Source organism: Capsicum annuum, chromosome 11 (genome assembly GCF_002878395.1).
Source record: "Capsicum annuum cultivar UCD-10X-F1 chromosome 11, UCD10Xv1.1, whole genome shotgun sequence".
NCBI classification, from domain to species: Eukaryota; Viridiplantae; Streptophyta; class Magnoliopsida; order Solanales; family Solanaceae; genus Capsicum; species Capsicum annuum.
The window spans coordinates 193,481,726-193,500,438 of NC_061121.1; positions in this window are offsets into that span (position 1 = coordinate 193,481,726).

An 18,713-nucleotide genomic window follows, 5' to 3' on the forward strand; every position below is an offset into this window, starting at 1 on the left:
ATCGATTTATTTATTTATCTATTTTTTCATTCATTTGGGCATCGAAGCCAAAGTTGAAAATTAATACAGATGAAGTAGGTTGTAGGTCAAAATTCCAATTTTAGATTAGGATAGGTGATGATGGGTCGAAAGCCCAAATTAGCTTATGACAGGTTTCTTTATTTGGGCATAATGACCTAAGTCTTTTAGTTTCCCCCTTTCCCTTTTACGTGCTAGTTGTTATTTCTATTCTTAGGCCTAGTTAAAGTCCCTACTAAGTCATTAAAAAAATAATTTTGCATAAACCTCAAAAGATATTTTCTTAATCACTTTCTTTTCAAAAACCAACTTCTCTTTTTTCGATGTTAGTCAAAGTGGTTTTCAAATAGTCTAGATAACCGCAAGGTAGCAAATATTTTAGGTGCCTTAAAAATATTTCTAAAATGTTAATAGAATCCTCTTACCCAAGATTTTCTTAAAATCCTAAGTCTTTTTCTATTTTGAGACTTAGGATTTTATTTTAAAGTTTTCTTAATTTCTTTTTAAATAAATTATGTGGCGACTCTGTAATTTCTTAGATTGTTTTAAAATTTTCTTTAAAGTTTTGAAATAGTTTAAAAAATCAAAATCAATGTTTTCTAACCCTTCAAGTTAAAAAAGGATAACACAATGAGTCCCCTAGATTGAAGGGCTAGTTGTGATCAATAAGGGCTTGTTGACACTAGAGAACAAGTTTTGGTGGTTGTTGATTCGATATCATCTGTTTTCCACTGCTTCAGATAATGGATTAAAGTGGGAAAGAACTGCATTGGTTGCCTGCTTTATGGCTGGTTATAATGTTAAATTTTCTACCATCCTTAGATATGAGTTACACGATAGAGCCTTTGTTGAGATAACTAACCTACCATTTCCTTATAGAATCCAAAGGTTATACGACGAGGCAGGTATGACTGAATTACCTGGTATTGATGAGAAGCTAACTGCTATTGCTACTGCATAGAAAAAGAATAAGAAGGGTCTGACACGTTCAGGCACTTCTAGGATACCTAGACAGCAGGCAGCAGCGCCACAGGCCCAGACAGAGGGCCCAATAGTTTTATTAGTGCCTGATTAGGTACATATAGGAAATGCAAGTTCTGGTGTAGATATGGAGATAGGGGAGTAGTGAGATGCTCTGGATTCGAGTACTTAGGGAGATGGGACATAGGCTATTTCTTTTTCAGCCCCAGCTTCAACCTTAAAGTTTGTTTGTGAATCTATAAAGCCTTCTCAAGCATCCACTACATCTTCTATGATTGGTATAATTACTGTATCCAGTGAGTTTTTACAGATCCTAGTGGATATCCAGAGGGCTACAGTTTCTCTATTAAAGGTTTTCAAGACCGAAATGACTACCTTATTTGGGCAAATAAGATTAGGGTTCAGGATTAGATTTGAGCAGGCCAAGCCTAAATGAGAGGCTGCTTAGAGAGCCGCACCACCAAAGCTGTGCGTCGATTTCTAGACACGGATTAATGTGCTAGAGAGACAGGTTATATCCCAATATACAAAGATAGTACGACATATTTAATTCAAATAAAAGAGGATTTTGATATCCTACAAGTAAAGGTACGCTCTCTTGCAGAGAGTCGTATAGCAGTTACTACCTCTATGATACCCCCTGTAGTCTAGATATCACCTCCATGTGTGTCGAGATATTTTGACTTTTTTGTGGGGGATGATGAGGAGGTCCCAGTAGTTGGGACCAAGCGAGGTAACTTTCACAATTTGTAGGATCCTGTTATGACATTGGAGGAGGCCCTTAAAAAGGCTAGATATGATTCTTTAGAGACAACATTCGTAGATAGGCAGAGGCGTGATGCTATAGCAGTGGGTGCATTATCCAATAGTGCACTGCCACTACCATCGCCTCTGCCAGCTTATATGCCCCCATCTTAGGAGGCTCCTGACTCGGGCGTTTAGTGTATCCTAGGTATGTTCTCACTTCCCCATGGTTTATTTTATTTTAGCACATTGAGGACAGTGCGCAATTTTTAGTTGCGAGTGGGCATACCATGCCACCACAGATTTTTGTTATCGTGCTTCTTTTTCTGTCAGTCGTCGTATGATTGTAGAACCGGTATATCTAGGATAATTTTGTGTCGTATTGTGTTTTTCTTCATATTATGATGTTTTGTGTGATTACGAGATTTTTAGTATTTAGGGCAGTAGTCAGATTTTGACTAATTTTTAATAACCCTCTAAAAATTTATGATTTAAAACTGTGTTGATGTACATATATGTGAACTTTGTGGTTCTTGTTATGGCATTAGTATTAGGGACATAATAACCACTTGCAAACAATTGCATGAACTAAATAGGCAATAGTTGGTGATATTGACTCTGTGCTATGTGAGTGTGAGATACTACCTAGTTTTCTTTGTATGTTAAATTTAGAACTTGCCTGGTTAGTCTTGCCTAGGTTGAAGGATAGCCAGTTAGGAAAGTATCATAGGTCATTTTTTATTTTTTTCCACTTTTAACCTAAATGACCTTCCATGTGCGAGTTGTATCTCTTGATCCCTATTTTGAGCCTTATAGCCTATTTTTTCTTATTTCACCTACTCACCTTCCCATTTGTATTACAATGAAACTATTTTGGCCTTGGTTCTCCTTGGACATTGTGCACCTTAACTTAGGCAAAAATCCAAAGTTGAGGGTGGCTATCATAGGAGTGTGTAGTGTAAAATGAGCAAAAGAAAGGTAAAATAAGAGAAAAATTTACTAGGGCTGGGTATGGTAGAAAAAAAGAAAAATTATGAAAATTATGAAAAATAAATAATAAAGAAATCAGACCCAGCCTAAATGTGAAATAAAGGAATAAAAAGGTGAAATAAGGGTGGAATAAAAGAAAAATAGCTAGTAAGTGAAACCCCAAAGTTAGTGTAGTGCCAAGGAGGCTTAGTCACTTTTAAATTTCCATACCTATCATACCAGACCCCAAGCCTACATTACAAGCCAAGAAAAGTCCTATAGTGATCTTGACTTGACTATCTGAATGCTAAGATAAAGAAAATAAGGGCAAACCTATGGTATTTGACATGTATTGACTGAAACTTCTTTGTTAAGTGTGAGTGTCTCTTGACCATCTCTGCATTGACATACATAGTTTCATATGAGTGAGTGTGACATTCTTATTGTGAGGGCACTTGAGTCATGTTGCCAGCTATCTGCTTGTTTTGGGTAGTGTAATTTGTACATATAAGGGGTTGACTATTGCTAATGTAGTTGACATAGCTTGATTCCTTTGTGTCACATTGGTATGCCTCATGTCCATACACAGTTGGTTTTGAAAAGAGTTATAAGAGGGGATGTTATGATTTGAACTAAACGTAATGAATCGCCTTGAATATCTTAGATCCTCTTAGTTATGCAACATTTTGGTTTGGTTGTGTTTTTTTTATCTGAGGACATGCAAAGTTTCTAAGTTGAGGGTGCTGATGTGCTATAAAATATAGTACTTTCGAAGCTTAAAACAAGAAAAATATGCAATTTTCTGAGGCCTTTTGTTAGTTATGATCTGTTTTGGGTATGTTTTGCAAAAAAACTAGGTTTTGGATGATAAGTTTGTGAAAATGGTGAAAAAAGGTATTTTTAGCGATTTTTTGAGTGACTATGGATTATGGGGATGTTTTCCATCTTGATCGTGATCAATTCATGTTCGATATTCGAAGAAGAGCTGAAAAACTGACTCCCGACAGCTACAAAGTCAACCTACAGACCGCAGGTAGACAAAGCGGGTACCAAAAAGTTCAAAATCTCAAGAGATGACTTGCAAGAAAATTTTCATCTGGTACCATCGGTTTGTACCTACGCCTGAAGCAGACTGCAGGCATAACCTGCGGCCAGGACCAAACCACAGGTGCAGGAAGTTGGTAGCCACCGACCCTGTTTTCTCCTATTTTTTTAGCTTAGTTTTAGGGATTTCTCTTGTATTATAAATACTCTTTATGTAGTTTTTAGTAGAGGTAGCGCACTTTTAACACTTAGAAACATATTTTGATTTCAAGATCCATCTTGGATCTTGAGATTTCATTGTATTGACTTTGATTGATTATTCAGTTTAAGGTTATGGGTTTCTTTCATCTTATCATTGTGATTCCATCTTTGCTTTCCAACATGAATATTATTTATTTTTTCATAATCATGAGCGGCAAAAACCCATAACTAGGTTTATGGAAACCTTGTCAAATTAATAAAGTAGAAGAAGTGCGATTATTGATAGAAACCAATACCCATTGCATGTATTTCTTTATCTTTGATATAATTGATTTCTTAGTGGGTGCACACATTAGGATCCCACCTATATATTGCTACTTACTCTAACAAAGGGGTAGTGACTAGGAAAAGATAAAGACAATAGTAATTTGGGAGTTAAAAGTCAATCCGTTGCAGTACAACGGTATATCTAAATGATTATTATCTTGTATGTAATAACTTGAGACTCAGAAGGTGATAGTTAACTGGGACCAGGGTAAGGGTTAGTAACGCGACATCCTGAGACTCAATAGGTAAAGGGTGAAATCCTCCTACTCATCTAAAAGATTGTAAGAGGTATATAACTTATTGGTTCTGGATGCAAGGTATTGGTTGGTTCAACAATGCACGATAAACCTGCGGAGTTGAGATGCCAGGGGAACACAATCCTAGTGTTCACTTACGACTGATTTTCAACCAAGTTAATATTGTTCTGTGTTCGAGACGACTACAAAAAATCCCCCCATTTACTTTCCTATTTTTTCCAAGACTATAACCACTGAGATCTGTCATACTATGTGTTTCCTTAGGGTTTGACACCAACCTTAGCTGGGTTACTATATCTTGACAGCGTCCGTACTGTCATCTAAAAGGAGGTGTTGCTTAGATTTCATCAATTGGCAAATTCAAATTGCCGAAGTAGATAAATATAAAACTATTTTTAATATATCTATGGGTCAATTTGAATGGAATGTTATGCCCTTTGGATTAAAGAATGCTCCCTCTGAATTTCAAAATGTTATGAATGATATTTCATGCCCTATAGCACTTTTATAATAGTTTATATTGATGACATACTGGTATTTTCAAAAATAACAGAAATGCACTTCAGAGATTTAGATTTATTCAAAAAGATTATTATACGGAATGGGTAATATCTAAAACCAAGATGTCTCTTTTCCAAGCAAAAGTTAAATTTTTAGGACATAATATTAAAAATGGTAAAATAATTTCCATAAATAAAAAAATTGAGTTTGCTTCAAAATTTCCTGAAGCTATAACTGATAAAACCCAACTACAGAGATTTTTGGGAAGTCTAAATTAGATTTCTTCTTTTATAAAGGATCTTTCTAAGGATACATTTATTTTTGTAATGCCCCGAGTCTGTACCCTGGATGCTAAACAGTGCTCATAATCCCGAAGGACCACAAGCTAACCCATGACTGGAACTTGTTGCAATAACTAAGTAATAAATACTGTAATTATATGAAAATAGGTGGAAACATATGCCCTAAGGTTCAAATCTATAAATAAATCTGAATGCGGTATCAAAATACCAAAATTGAATGTAAGCACTGAAAACTGAACAACTGTCTGAAAATACTCTAGTCTAAAAAAGCCTCTAACTGTCTGAACTGTGGAGTTGATGGGACAAGCCCCCAACTAACTCTATCTACTAAAATAAAACTAAAGTACTGTAAATAATAAGCATGTACACAAACTATGAGGACTTACCACTACTTTGAAAGCTGAGAATCTGAACTGCTAAAGGTGCTCTGGAGCCCGTGCGTCTGAACCTATGATATAAGACATCATAGCGCAAAATAAAAGCATACGTTAGTACTTTGAATGTACTGTTATACTCAGTTAGGTAGGCTAATATGCATGGGTTCATATGCATGTACAATAATAACTGAATAACATGAGTATAACTAAGTAAGAGTACATGCATAAATACATAGACTGTAACTGAGACCGTGCTATTACTGAGTAGTGATGTGGAATACTGAAAATCGATATTTGTGTTTATAAATACTGTATTACTGATTATCTGAATGAATGTATCTGATAGTTTTAAATACTGTGGAACCATACTGAGTTTCGTACTGAGCTGAGTGGCTATGTCTGATAGTCTTGAATCTATAGAACTTAACTGAGTTCTATTCTGAAATTGAGAATGGAACTGAAATTGTGGGAGGTAAATATATAATCGACATGCCCCTTCTCTAACTGATTTGGGTTCCAACCTATAACCTCGGTTGGAAGGGTGTCAATACCATGCCATAGGTAAGGATAAGCTGTGAGCTAACCTTCTCTAACAAGAAGCTCTTCTGTCAACCCTCACTGGCAGGATAACTCGGATGAGAAGTCCCGAACCTCATAAAGTCTACTAGGAAGATACCTCAACCTACACTGGCTACGTAGTTCTATAATACAGGGATTGATACTAAGGGTCAAACCCTCTACTGACAGGAATACCACCATCCCTAGGTTAACTTGGTGTTGAAACCTACTCCTAACTGAATAGACACTAAATTGATTTGTAGTCTGTACTAGGCTGGACTAAATGGTTACTGAGATTACTATTTAGCTTAACTAAACTGATTTCACTGAGTTCCATTGATTGACGAAATACTACCAAATTCTTTTAGCTAATTGAGTTTACCGAGGTCTAAACTAGATACTGAATTAGACTGGACTAGTAAGGATTCTACTGAGTTTTCCTAAGTTTTGTAACTGACTGAGAGTTCTCCTGATCGTGTCGTGACTGATACTTTTCTATGACTGACCATAGCTCAGGGTAATCATCTAAATTATCGGGTACAAGTACCCCCAGGACTCGATAGCATAAATTAAGAGACATGGTATAACATGAAATATGTAAACTATGAACTTGATCATCATTCATTCATTGGGGAATTTTGACAAACACTTGCATGATATAACTTGCACATAAGCTATCTTGAAATGTTTTCATTCTCCTAATAGTTCACATGGACAATTTATCAAGCACTTGGTGAGCATAGTATATTTACATAGTATTGAACAATAAGTGAGCATCATAACTCATCTCTAATTTCACAAGTCAATGGTTTATCATGGATTCACATGAATCTACACACATAATGATTAATTTCACATGAGATATATTTATATTATCATAAATTAGGAACTTAATCCAAATAGCAATCATAGATACACTTTAATTCCAACAATGGAAATCACAAAATCAATTACTTGAAGTTCAATAGAGATTCTTGGAATCCAAGGTGTGGAAAGAACCCTTGGATGAACACTTCACATACCTTTGTTGAAGAATTTCTGAAAGCTTATGATTGAATCTTCAGTTCTTACTTTGAAATTCGATCTTCTAGGGTTTTGTTCTTGAGCACATTGAGAAAGAATGACTATATTTGTTGTATAGGGAGTTTAATTTTATGTTTTGGAGGATGAGGGTCGAGGGAAAAGAACTAAATACCCCCAAGAATGCGGTCTTTTAATGATTGAAAATTAGGTTATGATGCGCAGGTCGATACGATGGCCAATGCATCACTCCATGTTTGCATCGATTTATGAGAATTGGAAGCTGGCAGATGGGGAAAATAATAATCAACGCGATAGTCGATGCATCGCGCCAAGATCGTGTTGATTCACTATTTTGGGATTTCAAAGGAGCATCAAACGAAGTTCGAAAAATCCAAAACTTGTCTGAAAACACCTACGGACATTCCTGATCATGAATCAACCTAAACATCAATATTTAATGGGCGTAAAGGTCGTGAAATAAGATTGCCAACCTTCATAGGTTAAAATGACACTAAGTTTGAGTACTTAGCTAAAATATTCTAAGTCTGGGACCCCTTAACAAGCCTAAAGGATGGAATTAAGCTTAGGATTTTGAGGGGTCTTATATTATCTCCCCCTTGGGAACTTTCATCCTTAAATGATACTGCTGACACTAAAAATACTGAGAGTGACTTACTTACTGGACATGAACATCTGGAACATGACAATATGACTACTATTGGTATTCTTATTTATTATACTGAACATGTATATCTGATGCATGGACATAGTTGAACATCATTCATGAATGCATAACTGGGATTACTGATAAACTAAATTTATGTACTGAACATGCATATCTAATACATGGATACATGACTGAACTGGCCCATGAACGTATAACTGAACATGCAATAGTAACTGATACCAAGTTTGTAACTGAAATCTGAACATTAAAATTGATTAAGCTTAAGGAAATTAGTACCTTGAGTTGAGTCTGGATTAGCGAAGAATAGATGAGGATACTTGGTTTGTATGTATGCTTTTGCTTTCCAAGTAGCTCCCTCAATGGACTGATTCCGCCAAAGAACTTTGACTAGACGAATTTCTTTGCTCCTCAGTCTATGAATCTGATAGTCAAGGATTTCGACTGGGATCTCTTCATAAGAGAGGTTGTTTTGAATATCTATTTCCTCGATAGGGACTACGACTGATGGGTCACTTATGCATTTCTTTAGCAAGGAGACATGGAACACTGGATGAACTGAGATAAATCTGAAGGTAACTCGAGCTCGTAAGGTATATTTCCAAAATAGCTAAGAATTTGGTAAGGACCGACATATCAGGGCTGAGTTTCCTATTTTTGCCAAAACGCTTCACTCCTTTCATAAGAGAGATCTTTAAGTACACATAGTCACCAATATCGAACTCGCGATCCTTTCTGCGAACATTTGTGTACGATTTCAACTAGCTATGAGATGTTTTAAGCCTTTTCCTGATCAACTGGACCTTCTCTAAGGTATCAAACACCAAGACAGTCCCTACCACTATGACCTCGTACACCTCAAACTAACCAATGGGAAATTAAAAAAAGAGAAATGATAAAAACAAAAAATTAAAAAAAAAAAGTAAAGGTTGGGACAAATGAATTAAAAAAAGAAAAAAATAGAAATGAAAAATAAATAATGTTTGAGAAAAAAAATAGAGATTGAGACAAATGACTTAAAGCAAGAAAAAAGAAAAATAAAATTAAGAAAAAATTCAAAAGAGGAAAAAAAAAATTTTGAGAGATAAATGAGCATGGGAAGTGTAAAAATATTTGAGGTTCAAAAAGGCAAAAATATACTTGTACTATACATAAAATGGAAGGTAGACTAGTCTTTAGAGTTTTTTACTACAGGGGATAAAAATACAAAGCCACCCACTACTGGGGCCATCCCATGTAGTTTTCTGACATATATTAGTCACTCAAATAAATTCCAAATCAGTACTAATGGTAATAAAAAAATTTGGGTAGACTAGAGAAATGGATGGTTGGGGCTTTATTTTTATCATCTGAATACTAGAGTGATAGTTGTTGTTATATGCGAACTCAACCAAAGGCAAGTGGTTATCCCAAATACCTTTAAATTCTATCGCACATGCTCACAGCATATCTTATAAGGTTTGAATGGTCCTCTCTGCTTGATCATCTGTTTGAGGATGAAAGGTTGTACTGAGATGAACTCAGGTACCAAGACCCTTTTGGAATGCTTTCCATAAATGAGAGGTAAATTAGGTACCTCTATCTAAGATAATGGACAAAGGAACACCATGAAATTTGACCAACTCCCTGATATAGAGTTTGGCGTAATCCTCAGCTGAATAGGAGGTATGGACTTGAAGGAAATGAGATTATTTAGTCATCCTATCTACAATGACCCAAACTAAATCATGCTGATGATGAGAACGACGCAAGCCTGTCACAAAGTCCATGTTCACTTCTTCCCATTTCCAGGTGGGACTACCCAAATCCTGGATAGACCCACTAGGCTTCTGATGCTTAATCATAACCTACTAATATGTTGAGCACTTAGCCACAAATTCTGCAATGTCTCTTTTCATTCCACTCCACCAATAGATCTCCCACAAATTGCGGTACATCTTCGTGGCCCCTGGATGAATAGAGTAACACGCACCATGCGCCTCTGTGAGAATTTGCTGCCTTAAGTCATCTACACCTAGTACACACAGACAACCCTGAAAATGCAAAACACTAGCTCCCCCTTGGGAGAAAACCTCTATCTTTTGATTTTTGACTAATTCCTTTGACTGGACTAGACTGGGATCCCTATCCTGCTTATCCTTCACTTCGGAAACTAGGGATGATTCTGAGTTACTCTGCACCAACACACTACCTTCTGTTGAATCGACTAAGAGAACATCTAGTCAGGCTAGCAAATGAACTTCCTGGGATAACTTCTTCTTACTATTCTCAACATGGGCAACACTACCCATAGACATTCTACTGAGAGCATCAGCCACTACATTGGCCTTGCTCGGATAATCCAGAACACTCATGTCATAGTCTTTCAATAATTCCAACCACCTTATCTGACGGAGTTTGAGGTATTTCTAAGAGAACACATACTGCAGGCTCTTATAATCAGCGAATACATCAACATGCGCACCATACAAGTAATGCCTCCAAATCTTTAAGGAAAAAACTACAGTTGCTAACACAAGATCATGATTAGGATAGTTCTTCTCATGGGGCTTAAGTTATCTAGAGGAATAGGGTATGACCTTACCTCTATGCATTAAAACACAACCCAATCTGACTCTGAAAGCGTCACAGTACACAACAAAATCATTGGAACCATCTGGTAGGGTCAACACTGAAGCTATGGTGAGTCTGGTCTTCAACTCCTAAAAACTCTTCTCATAATAATCTGACCAATGGAACCTGACTTTCTTCTGAGTCAATCTAGACATAGAGGATGAAATAGACAAAAATCCCTCAATAAACTAACGATAATAGCTAGCAAAACCCAAGATACTCTTGATATCTGATAGAGAGATGGGACTGGGCTAGTTTCTTACTGCTTCAGTCTTTTGAGGATCAACTCAAAAGCCATCACCAGAAATTATATGGCCAAGGAATGCTACTAAGTTTAGCCAAAATTCACACTTACTAAATACAGTGAATAGCTGATGGTTTTTGAGAGTCTGCAATACTATTCTGAGATGGTCTGCATGATCATATTCACTAATAAGTAAACAAGAATGCATATCTGAAGACTATGATGAACATATCCAAGTACTGCTTGAACGCATGGTTTATCAAGTCCATGAAGGCTGTTGGGGCATTGGTAAGACCAAAGGACATGACTAAAAATTTGAAGTGATCATGCCGAGTTTGGAAAGCTATTTTTAGGATGTCACTTTCCTTGACTCTGATCTGATGATAGCCTGATCTGAGGTCTATATTAGAGAAATAACTGCCACCCTAGAGTTGGTCAAATAATTCATCGATTTTGGGGAGTGGATATTTGTTCTTAACTATAACTTTCTTTAACTGACAGTAATCTATGCACATTCTGAGGGAACCATTTATATTATGCATGAATAAAATTGGTGCACCCCATGGGGACACACTGGGTCTGATAAATCCCTTATCTAAGAGATCCTTTAACTATTTCTTTAATTCTCTGAGTTCTGCTGGAGCCATTCTGTATGGCGGGATAGATATGGGCTGAGTATCTGGGAGAAGATCAATTCCAAAATCAATTTCACTTTTGGGAGAAACTCCGAGAAGATCTTCGGGAAACACATCTTGGAATTCATAAGCTACTGACACTGATTCAAGAGTAGGGGTTTCTGAACTCGATTCCTAAATGTGAACAAGATGGTAGACATATCCCTTAGATATCATTTTTCTATCCCAAAGGTAAGAAATAAGTTGACCCTACGTGTTGGAGTACTACCCTTCCACTCTAGGATGGGTTCATTTGGCAACTGAAACTGGACAATTCTATTTATGCAGTCGACTGAGGTATGGCAAAATGAAGCCAATCTATGTCGAGAATGATATCAAAATTTGTCATCTCTAATTGGACTAAATTTGTTGAAGTGACTTTCTGATATATTATAACCGAACAGTTCCTATATACCCACTGGGCTATGATAGATTTACCCACTGGGGTAGAGACTGAGAAGGGATCTACTAGAATTTTAGGACTGACTCCAAAATCAACTGCTATGTATGGAGTAACAATAGATAAAAAATCTCTTAGATCTAGCAAAGCGTAAACATGCAAATGGAAAACTTTCAATGTACCAGTGACCACATCAAGAGAACTTTCCTAATCCTGTATGGATTGAAGATCATAAAGTATATTTGGGCGCTGCCCACTGGTGGCACTGAAAGAGGTACCCTGTTGATTTGGGCGACCAGACTAAGTTGGGGGACAGTTATACTGACTCTGTGAACCAACCTGAGGACACTGTCTGACCATGTGGCCTGGCTTTCCATATCCAAAAAACACATCGCTTCCAGATCTGCAAATACCTTGGTGGGTTCTGCCGCACTTCTGGCAAAGAGGATTAGTTCGGGTACTGCCAACACTACCCTGGGGTTTAGGGCCTAAGGTCCTGTCTCGGTTGCTATCTATGAATTTTGTCACTGGAGCACGGGCTAAGGAAGGATATGGAACTAAGGATTTTGGGAGGAACTAAGAATGATTCCCACCCTCTGACTTAGGTTGAGCAAAATTGAAACTACTTATTCCCGCCCTCTTATTCTCTCTCTCCTTCTCTTTATTCTTGGCCTATACTATCTACTGAGCATGGACTATGAGCCTGGCTATGTCTATCTCCTTAACAAGCATTACGGTCCTACACTCCTACACTCCTTGACCACACTGCAAGACACTCCTGACATGAACTTACTCATCTTCGTTCTGCTATCTCCTATAACATACGGGGCATATCTAGCTAACTGAGTAAACTTGAGAGAATACTCTTTCACTATCATATTGCCCTGCTTCAGGTTTGTAAACTCTAAAACCTTTACTTCTCTCAACTCTAGTGGGAAGAACCTATCCAGGAGAGCAACTGCAAACTCTTCCTATTCTATGGGCCCTCAATCTGTAGCCCTATCTTCCTTACACTATTTGAACCATGAGTAAGCCATATCCTGTAACTAATATGTGGCTAACTTAGCACTCTCAATAACATTCACCCCATGATATCGGCAAACTTCTTCACCTGATCAAGAAATTCTTGAGGGTCCTCATCTGACTAAGACCCGGTAAACGATGGAGGGTTCATTCGGGTAAAGTCCCAAATCTTGGCAGCAGTAGTATTGGCCATTGGGTTGGCTGGAACCATAGCTAGACGTTTATTTTGGGCTACCACAGAAAGAGCTAGGGTTATGAAGGCTGCTCTGAACTCCGCATGGGAGATATATTTTCCCAAAGTATCTGGATGAACGGGCTGAGAGGTTGACTGATCTCCCATTCCTCTTCCCTAAATCTTCTTTGGAGGCATATTCTATAAATAGAAAGAATCTAGGATTAGAAAGAGAGTGTAACTAGATCCCATGCTCACTCGCATGACCTAAATACTGAAAGAAGGAAGACTTTTCCTAAAACATCTCGTAGCCTCTTGTCTATAAGTGTGGCGTGAAACACACCCATGCACAAGACTCTACTAGATGCAGTTTTCAGACTTCCTAAGACACTATTGAACCTTAGGCTCTTATACTAAGTTTGTAACACCCCGAGTCTGTATCCTGGATGCTACACGGTACTCATAATCCCAAATGACCATAAGCTAACCCATGACTGGTACCTACTGTAATAACTAAGTAATAAATACTGTAATTATGTGGCAGAAACATATGCCCTAAGGTTTAAATCTATAAATAAATCAGAATGCAGTATCAAAATACCAAAACTGAAATATAAGTACTTAAAACTGAACAACTGTCTGAAAATACTCTAGTCTGAAAAAGCCTCTAACTGTCTGAACTATGGAGTTGATGGGACAAGCCCTCAACTAACTCTATATACTGAAATAAAACTAAAGTACTGTAAATAATAAGTATGTCCTCAAACTATGAGGACTCACCTCTACTCTAAAAGCTGAGAATCTAAACTGCTAAGGGTGCTCTGGAGCCCGTGTATCTAAACCTATGATATAAGACATCATAGTGCAAAAAAAAGCATGCGTCAGTACTTTGAATGTATTGTATGCTCAGTGAGGTAGGATGATATGCATGGGTTCATATACATGCATAATAATAAGTGAATAACATGAGTATGACTGAGTAAGAGTACATGCATGAATACATAGACTGTAACTGAGATCGTGCTAATACTGAGTACTGATGTGAAATACTGAAAACTGATATTTGTATTTATGGATATATATTATAGATTATCTGAATTACTGTATCTGATAGTTTTTAATAGTGTGGAACCATACTGAGTTCCATACAGAGTTGAGTGACTATGTCTGATAGTCCTGAATCTGTAGAACTGAACTGAGACTGAAACTAAAACTGTGGGAGGCAATCATCTCACCGACATACCCCTTCTCTAACTGATTTGGGGTCTAACCTATAACCTCAGTTGGAAGGGTATCAATACCGTTCCATGGGAAAGGACAAGCTAAGAGCTTACCCTCTCTAACAGGAAGCTCTTTCATCAACCCTCGCTGGCAGGATAACTCGGATAAGAAGTATCAACCCTCATAAATTCTGGCAGGAAGATACCTCAACATAGGCTGGCTACATAGTTTTGTAATGCATGGATTGCTACTAAGGGTCAAACCCTCTACTAACAGAAATTCCCCCATCCCTAGGTTAACTCGGTGCTGAATCCTACTTCAAACTAAATAGACACTGAATTGATTTCTAATTTGTACTAGGCTGGACTAAACTGTTACTGAAATTACTATTTAGCTTAACTGAACTGAGCTCACTGAGTTCCATTGACTGACAGAATACCATTGAATTCTATTAGCTGACTGAGTTTACGGAGGTCTGAACTAGATACTGAATTAGACTGGACTAGTATGTATTCAACTGAGTTTTCCAAAGTTCTATAACTGACTAAGAGTTTTACTGATTGTGTCATGACTGATACTATTCTATGACTAACCATGGCTCTAGGTAATCATCTAAATTGTCAGGTACAAGTACCCCCAGGACTCGATAGCATAAATTAAGAGACATGGCATAACATGAAACATGTAAACTATGAACTTGATCATCATTCATTCATTGGGGAATTTTGACAAACACTTGCATGATATAACTTGCACATAAGCTATCTTGACATGTTTTTATTCTCTTAATAGTTCACATGGATAATTTATCAAGCACTTGGTGAGCATAGTATATGCACATAGTAATGAACAACAAGTGAGCATCATAATTCATCTCTAATTTCACAAGTCAAGGATTTATCTTGGATTCACATAAATCTACACACATAATGATCAATTTCATAAGAGATATATTTATATAATCATGAATTAGGAACTTAATCCAAATAGCAATCATGGATACACTTTAATTCCAACCATGGAAATCATAAAATCAATTACTTGAAGTTCAATAGAGATTCTTGAACTCTAAGGGGTGGAAAGAACCCTTGGATGAACACTTCACATACCTTTGTTGAAGAATTTCTAAAAGCTTATGGTTGAATCTTGAGTTCTTGCTTTGAAATTGGATCTTCTAGGGTTTTGTTCTTGAGCAACATTGAGAAATAATGACTATATTTGTTGTATAGGGAGTTTAATTTTGTGTTTTGGAGGCTGAGGGTCGAGGAAAAAGACCTAAATACCCCCAAGAATATGGTCTTTTAATGACTGAAAACTGGATTACCGATGCACAGGTCGTGCGGTGCATCGATGGCATCGACGCAATAGCCAATGCATCATGCCATGTTTGCATCGATTCACTGGAATTGGACGCTGGCAGCTAAGAAAAATAATAATCAATGTGATAGTCGACGTGGCGCACCAAGATCGCGTTGATTCACTGTTTTGGTATTTCAAAGGAGCTTCAAACGAAGTCCAAAAAATCCAAAACTTGTTCGGAAATACCTACGGACATTCCTGATCATGAATAATCCTAAACATCAATATTTGATGAAAGGTCACAAAATCATATTGCCAACCTTCGTAGGTTAAAATGACACTAAGTGTTAGTACTTAGTTAAAATATTCTCTGTCTGGGACCCCTTGACAAACCTAAAGGACGGAATTAAGCTTAGGGTTTTGCAGGGTCTTACAATTTTATATGATAAATTGAAGAAGAATCCAAAAGTTTGGACTAGAGATCATACTCACATAGTCAAAAATATTAAAGCAAAGATTAATAACCTACCATGCCTTACATTAGCTAATCCTAATTGAGAAAGATAGTAGAAACAGATGCTTCTGATATTGAATATGGTGGGATTTTAAACCAATATTTCCCACAAGATCAGAAAACATATATTGTTCAATTTTATTCAAAAAAATGGAATAATATCCAAAAAAAAGTATGTAACTATTGCATAAGATATCCCTTGAACAGTAAAATGTGTTTTAAATTTCAAAAAGATTTATACAATCAAAAGTTTTTAATAAAAACTGATTGTCAAGAAGCAAAATTTATATTTAATAAAGATGGTAAACATGATATTTTTAAATTAATATTTGCAAGATGGCAAGCTTTATTAGCTCCATTTGGATTCAAAATACAATATTTGAAAAAAGTTGAATAATAGTCTACTCGATTTTCTCACTAGAGAATATTTAAATTAACATCTTTTCTCTTATACAAGATGAAGTCACAATTCTCAACATCCTCTAATAGAGGAAGGGGAAAGGCACGAGTCGAAATGGGTCGAGGCAATGTCCTAGTCCAAATAGAAAGCCAAAAATTAATAACTGCAAATATTGCAAGCACTTCAGATCCTAATAAAGACCGGCAAATGTACCAGAAATTTTTGGATTTTAGTAAATTCAAAAAAGGAGAAAATGACACCCCTTCATATTCTAGTGCTTTGACAGATGATAACAATGAGAACATAGAATTATATGAACAAAATAAAATAGATGAGGCAATACTTATCCTGAATACAGTAATTTATACACATTTTTTATATACAGTAATTTATGTAATTTATACATTCTTTACATATATATTTTTTATATCATTGTAATACATATTTTATATTTGTATTTATAAACATTAATTTTTGTCCATCTTTTAAGAAATCTAAGTCTGGCCGGGAACGACATTTGTGGATTTTGAAGGCTGCCTAACCCCTTTTCTTTGGAATGATTTGAACCCTTACCTAGAATCTAAATTGATTTTCGTAGGTTAAAATACAAGTGAATAATGTTAATAAATAAATAGGTTTCCTTATTTTCCTTAAAAATTAGGTGGCGACTCTATGTAAAAATCAATTCTTTGTGAGTCTACAATGTCGTGCTTGTTTTAACCTAGGTAAAAATGAGGTATGACAGTTCGGCGACTCTGTTGGGGATTCAAAATTTTAGCCATTACTGACTTAGGTAAATATTTATGATTTTATACACTATTATTTGTTTTACCCTAATTATCTTGATTTATCTTATTTGTATGACAGAAATTGATTATTTATTACTATTTTGCATAGATTGTTTATTTGTTTATTGCTTTACATAAATTGACATTCTGTTCATATTTTCTCCACTCGAAAAATTGACAATCACACACATTGTACACGCAGATTGTATATTGTACTTTTTTAAAATTCTTTCAAATCACCTTATTTTAGAGAGTTCGCACATATGTAGGGTGAGCAAGATTTTTACTACCATGGAACCAAGTGCCTTCTCATATAGGAAATTCAAGTCCGAGTCTACCCACTCTTAGTCAACATAGGATAGAGCAAAAACAACACCTCTTAGGTACATGCATCATTACTTAACTTTATTCAAATGTCTGAAGGGTTCACAACCCAAGTAATACATTCATAGTCTCTGTACATATTTGAAGAATGATTGTGCATATTCATTAATTATTTGTTCTAAATTGGTTATACTTTAGTGGGAAGGTGTAATATAACCTTTGTGTTGTAGGGCAAAAGATACACCTTAGCAACATCGCCCCTAGTTGTGTATAGATTTGAACTACATATGGACCTGATTTTTGTCGTGACAATATAAGTAGGCAACCCTGTATTAGGGTTCAATCTTAAAATGCCCTGGTTTTTGGACCTTAGAAAATTTCCTTGATTTTTAGTTTTTGGGAAAGATACAACTTAGGGGAATGGGTCCTACACTTGGGTACGGGTGGTATGGTCCAGTCGTATTCAGACCAGTGTTGGTTGGTAGAATGGATTTTATTTACTAGAATGGGTACAACTTGGTAGTATGAGTCATACTAGAGGATACGGATCATTTGGTTCCTTCACTTAACCTTAGACTTGGTAACTTAAGTTAGATCTGAGTACGAGTGGCTCACCATGATCTATAAGCCAGGGTACGAGTCGTACACTTAAATATAACTTGGGTTTAGGTGTGTTGTAACTTTGACAGTGTTTGGTCCATGGGGGGAAGCCTAGGGTATGAGAGGTGGGTACCACTCGTACAGGATAGGTATGACTCGTAAGGGTCAGTCGTACCCTATGACGGGAATATAATGCAGTTTAAGTAAGGGCAATCTGGACAATTACCCACTTATCCTAATAAGGTACCACAACTTATATTGAACTTGGGAGGTTATTTGACCTATTATTCTATTCTTAAAAACATGGAAAATACTCTTAAATCCTCTCTAGAGTTCTTGGGCAAAGGAAGCTAGGGTTTCATCTTAAAGAGTTAATTGGGGCTTGTCTTGGTGATTTTTCTCCATCATCATCTTGTTTTAAGGCATGTTCTCTTTCCTCATTGTTAGTTCCAAC